A 6,510-nucleotide genomic window follows, 5' to 3' on the forward strand; every position below is an offset into this window, starting at 1 on the left:
TACAAAGCTTAAACCACTGTGATTGTATACATTTGAAAACACTATCCATATATATTTTTGTGTGCATCACTTCTTGGGAACGATTGTGTACATGAAGGCGTATATAGTGAAATCATGGTGATTGTATATATTTGAAAGAATCATAAGTATATATTTGCCTGTATTTCATTCCTATTAACCGATTGTGTACACGAAGAAGTATTAAACTGGAAACCACTGGGATTGTAGATACTTGAAAGAATTATAGGGATATATTAGCGTGTATTTCATTTGTAGTCTCTATGTACTTGAAGCAGTATACTAAACTGAAACCAGTGTAATTGTATGTTGCAAAGAATTGTCAATAAAGTGAAACTGAAAAAATTTAATAAACATTTGAGGTGTTGCATGTGTAGTGTACGTAAATATGAACGTATATCTGGTGAAAAAGTTGTGTGGCAAAAGAAAAGTTTATGTTTTATTTGCCTATTAAATAAATGCAATATGCAAGGGCAGCAAGGCTTCATTTTCTGTAACGCGCATTATGAATATACACTGAAGTATATATAGATCCAGCAAAGTTCATACACGATTGTACGCCTTTATATTTTTGCCCACACGCAATGAATGGAGCTCGACAGGTGGCGCACCATCGATAATCAGGACCACTTTCTTCAAGTAGTGTTTAATCAGTGCATGCTGATATCTATTGGTGGCAGTATTTGCCACACCTGCCATGGGCACTCAACACCCTTGTGCACCCTTCTCGCACCCTCCTCAGAGGGTGCTAAAAAAGTGATGGACATCGAAGGCACCCTTTCTTACGGGTGTTTTTTTAACACCCTACAGTTTTTTTACATGTACACCCTATTCTAAGGGTGCATGGTAAAGCACCCTTTTTGGAAGGTGCTGAATTAACACCCTTAGGGTGTCGTCCACGGGACAAGCTCATTTACACCTTTCTGGGTGTAAAAATTTTTACTGTGATAAACGTTTGGTGGATATTTTCAATACACTGAGCATCCGTGACATAGCTCATGATGTATCACAAAACCATTGGAGGTCACATAACTAAGTTGTGATGCCGAATTCTATCTCTAAATTTTTGTTTGCACCAGCCTGGCTTTATTCTTTTCATTCAATGCTTCTACTGTAAACAAGAAGAAACAACAGAACACTTCAAAGAATGTTGCAACTATCACAGTTTAAAACAAACATTTCTCAAACCACATCTACGAAAAGTTGGGCTTGCGCTTCCCAGAACTTGGGCGGAGTACAAGGGGGCTACGGGAAAGCAGAGCGACAGCCAAGGGCCTTTTCTGGAAGCCGCATAATGGCGTTGAGGAATGACTCGGGAATCGGCACCCAAGAATGAGTCGCTGAAACGGCTGGAGTGCTGTTAAGCAGCTCTAGAACGTGATGTTTGTTCTCGCCAAGACTGCGCTTCTCTGGTTGCACATCCATTACAGCGCTGTGACATCATGGGAAACTTTCACTGACGAACTCAATGTGTTGGACACTCGACTCAGATTAAGCAAGCGAAGCAGAAGCTTTCAAGCAGAACTCAGTTACCTGGTGAGACATGTACCACGCACATTGAGGTTTTGAAACTTCGCTGAATCATGAGTACGACTACGTCTGACAAAGGTAAGCCACTCGCATGCCTTAAAACAGTGCCCTCTAAATGACGAATTGAGAGTCGGTAAGCGTTGCCAGGTATATTTTTGTTAGTTTTCTCCCGGTGACTACGTTTGGCTGTGAACTCCTGTTCGTGAAAAAAAAGGGTTCCTAGAGCTTCTCGCCAAGCTTCTAGACCATTCGTTATAGTCACTCATCTAAGTCATGTACTTACACTACGTTGTTGCCCAAGTGCTGTCTAGACCATTCGTTAGAGTCACTCATCTAAGTCATGTACTTACACTACGTTGTTGCCCAAGTGCTGTCGCTTGAACGGTGTGCGTGTGATGCACAAGTTCATGTGGCTCGCCTCAAGCAGTACCATCACATGCATCTTTAGCTCGCTCGCATGCTCCGTTTCCGTTTGCCCCCGGCGAAAATGTAACGGAAACCCAAGGGTGTTCAAAACGTAGAAGAGGTAAGGTAGTGGAGCCTGCGTTTGTACTGTGGTTGGGTGAGCCGGGATAATGTGATTTCATCTGAAGTGTGATTGAACCGATCCCTTCGCAGAAATAAAATGTTGTGGTTATGGAACGTGTTTGTGTGAGAGAGATAGATAGATGGCGAAGTCAGGAGTATTTATTTTCATCAACAGTCTTCGAACAGTTACGTAGTAGGCAAGGGCCGTTTGGTCTTGGGGGCGAGAAGTTACGGCTCTAGCATCCAGCATATCATTCCCGCCGCACATTTACCGCACCCTTCCGAAGATTGCTTCGATAGAGTCACTGTTCAATTCCTTTGTCAGGACATAACTGACGCCTTGCTCCAAGAGGAATTCTAATGTTTCCACCGTCGACCTTGTTGAAAAAAGCAAGCCTTCGTACGTCTCGTTGGTGAAGCCAGCACTCACTGATCCGATGGAACTCTTCTGTATTTTCTCCACATATGAGATAAACTCATCCTTCAGCCACAGTAGGCGATTGTCATCGCTCCTAACAATGGGAGCTTTTTGGCCGCTTTCATTGAATGAAGTGTCATGGATGTCAAACCATTTTTTCACGGACTTCATGAAGAAAACGGTTGAATTTGCTCCCTTGAAATCTTTGGCAGCACCCATGGAATTTTGCTGAAGATGCTCTACGGTTGCAGGCACTTGAGAGACTAAAACTTGAACTGCTCACAGCATATTCATTTTTTTCCCAATTGGAAGGGTAGACATGCTTCCTAGTCGAATTTCGGGTCAGCTTCACAGTCTTGTGTTTTTGATGCTCCTATAATTTCTTCACAAACGCACCACTGATCACTCCTGTGCCATCTGTAAGTTCACGTTCGAGTAACTGGTTTCTAACGTTTTTGAGCGCGTGGCACGCATCAAAACTCAGAAAGATAACGCGACTTCCGTCGTGTGGATGACGTACAACTATGTGGAGGTTTCCGTTACCAATGTGCTTAAACGTCGTCACGTTTGCTGAATAATTGTCCGTCACAATGCGAATCATGATAAAGCCACATGATTCCACAGCAGCAATGACCTCCTTCGTCCATACAAAGAGGTCTCTACCGCTCAGCTGCATCGTGAAGTAGTACGAGCATGGAATCTTGTACCGACTATAGTGGTACCATGCAGCACAAAGCAGAGGACTGTGTTCGCAACGGCTTCTTTCGCTGTATTCCCCATGCTACTGGCTGGCTTGTCCTTGAGGCCAAGGTCTGCATCATCCTTCCTATCACAGATGCACTATTGTTTTATGCTAGCTTCATCTATTACTAATGAGGTCATATGTTGCTTGCTGCTGAGTAGTGATGCCTCGTGAACCAGATGGTCCTTCATAGCATTGCTCATACACGATGATGTTGGGCTTGGACCTATATATCTCTGAAGAGTGCACTTTGCTGGCAGTGTCGGAATTCCCGAAATGCGAGCGTGATCGTAGGTTTTTGGGGACAGGGGCGCCATATCACACACTCTTTAACAACTTCTTCTGGGTACGCTGAATGCTTATCTCCGTAACATTCTATTTGAGGCAAAAGAAACACGCCCTTTTTCTCTCCTTTCCGTGCATCTGTTGCGATTTTCTTAACACACGCGGGGTGCTTGCTTTCGCTATATATGCGAATGCCTTTTCCTCTTCTTTCAACAACTGCTGCACCTTCTCGCATTTTGAACGATGGTACGACACTTGGGAGCGTAATCTTCTTATCATAGCCAAGTATCGACCCGCACGATAAGCATTGCTGTTCATTTTTTGCGTACAAACACTTACTGCTTCTTGTTCAGTGAAAGCATCTGGTGAAGTCGCAACATTCACGTCTGGTTCGTTGGTCTCCGCTTTTCGCTTCCTTGATGTTTGGCATAGGGGCGAAGCTCGTGAAGCAAGATCTTTGCGGGGCTTCTTTGCACTTGGTCTAATGTAGGAAGAATAATCCTCGAATAGAGTGGGCGCAGAGTCGGGAAGAAGTTTTCTGATGTGGCACGCAGGCACATAGTCTACATCAGGGAAGTGTCCGCTGCATACGACAGTCGATGCAGACTTGTCGTTGATGATGAGGTTCTCTCTCGCAATATTGTTTTGCCATTTAGCGCACAGTTCAGCATTGCTTGGGAATTGGTGAAAAGAAACACAGGGTGTTTTCCTCGAACAGGACTTGCAATACGGAACTTAACAATACACCATCGCACATCTAATATATATTCATACGTACTGCTCGTACTGAAGGTTGTACGACCGTCTTCCCAAGTCGAAAAAATAACTGCAGACTGAACACTGAGAAAGCTCTGAACAAAATGCAGCCACGGTGGGCAAATACCAGAATAAAGCAAGTCTCACAAGAGGGACAGGAAAATCGGCAGCAACCTGTTTGTAGAGCCACAAGAGAATTTAAAAAAAAACTGTTTAGTTGCCGAAAAGTTGGGACTTCATTTTCTCTTCCTAAACACGTTCTTCCACGAACTCGAAGCATAGCGCAGAAATGATTTGCACTAGAGATTTTAGTTGGAAAGTAAGCGGCTTGCCAGCGTAAGCAGCTGCATTCTTTGCATTATTCATGGATGTGGCTTGCAGTACGAAGGAACGCAAAAAAACTCGGGGTCTCCGGAAATAATGTTAACGGGTGGTGTTAACCCCAAAATAGTGTTAACGGGTGGTGTTAACCTCTTGAAAATGCACGCCACTCCTCCAGGGCATGCCGTCCGACTCCCATTCTTTTCTCCTCCTTCTTTCACTCTCCCTCCCCCATCCCTTGCGTGGAACCGTAAAGGTGCTTTCGTATTGAAAGACAGTAACACTTCCGCGCTTTTTTCTTCATTTATTTCCTTCAAGAACCTCTATGAAGGGGTTATTCAGCAGCAAAAATCCACTCTTTTTTTTACTTATACTTTTAACCGTTAGAGATACAAGCCACGTACGTGTTTCAAAGAGCTATCAAGCAGCAGACTGCAGCTTTTAGCCCTGAAAACCACTGCAGATGTATTTGTAAAAATGAAGAAATAGTGAATAGCTAGCAAAGGGAAGGTGTGCTCGTCATTTCTGTAAGCGACCTTTAATTGCGGCCTCGTTGTGCAACGAGAGCAAGTGCCAAAGATGTTTGGTGCTCACCGCTTGCAGGACAGATGCAGTGTTGTTTATCTCTGAATCTCTCTCTGATTGTTTCCAATGCTTTATGTTTCATGCATTAGGCCTCGTTAGCCAATTTTCCGCACTTTTACTGAGCTTCAACTAGTATTATCAATGAGCACATGCGCCCCTAAATTATGCGTCGAGCTGTCTGATAACATTATCATATAGTGGTTTTGGGACGTTAAACCCCACATATCAATCAATCAATCAGTCTGATAACATTAGTTTTTTTTAAGGAGATATGATCCCTTTGTCCTCCACTTCTTCAGTAATCCACCTTCCTTTCGTCGTCTAGAAGCCTTATTCCACGGTTTCACATCGACAATCTCTCTTGTGCCGTGTGCGCGGTGCAGAAGATGCAATGGCAGGGTCGCTGCGCCCCTACTGCCGACGGGTGGCAAAACATACTCAGATACTCTTTCATTGTATTCGCGATGGTTGAGAAGGCCGTAAGGAATCAAGCGCGGCCACGCAAGTGCAGTGTAGCCCGGCTGTGTGCTAATTGCCCGGCTGTGTCTAGCCCGTGCAGTCTATAGCCTGGTATGGGAGCTGATTGTAGGTGGCAGCACCGTGTCATTTTTAGCTAAGCTAGCTCACTTTAGCTATAATCCCTAGAATATACAGTATATTCTAGGGACCATACTTTACCTAAGCTAAGCGTAGGAAAAACCTGATTTTTTGTTAATAGCGTCTCATTGTTAACGCACCGTAATAAATACTGCCGTTGTAAGAATAAAGTATCTGTGTATTAAAAAGACACATTGCCTAATATTTACGTATTGATGTTGCACCTCAAATGGGCATAATATTCGCTTTTTGATTGACAATGTTCACAAGTATGAACGCAGCTACCAGATCAAAGTGGGTGAGCATTCAGTAAGGGCTTAAATTTTCGCCGGGTGGTTGAATCTTTCGATCCGCAGTCCAACAGACAGACCAAAATTTCTGCGTTGAAGTATCTCAAGAAAGATTATCGTCTTTAAAAATATGCAGACATTAGGAAGGACATGATGGCAGACGCCGGCGGTGTGTGTGGGGCAGACTGGAGAGGAGGCAGATGTAGGGAGGAGAGACTTCAGCTCAACCAGCGCCAGGCGCCCTGGCTCAACCAAACCCAAGGCGCATGGCACAAAGTGAGTCTTGTGCTTAATGAAACATATAGCCATGGTTGCATTATGCCTACGGTTATCCTACCTTAACGGCTGGTCATCAAGGGTAACTGACTGGATTCCCAGATAAGGCAAGAGCATGAGGAGGAGAGAAAGTTAGGTGGGCCAATGAGATTAAAAAGTTTGCA

This window comes from Rhipicephalus microplus, chromosome X, assembly GCF_043290135.1.
Source record: "Rhipicephalus microplus isolate Deutch F79 chromosome X, USDA_Rmic, whole genome shotgun sequence".
Taxonomy (NCBI): Eukaryota; Metazoa; Arthropoda; class Arachnida; order Ixodida; family Ixodidae; genus Rhipicephalus; species Rhipicephalus microplus.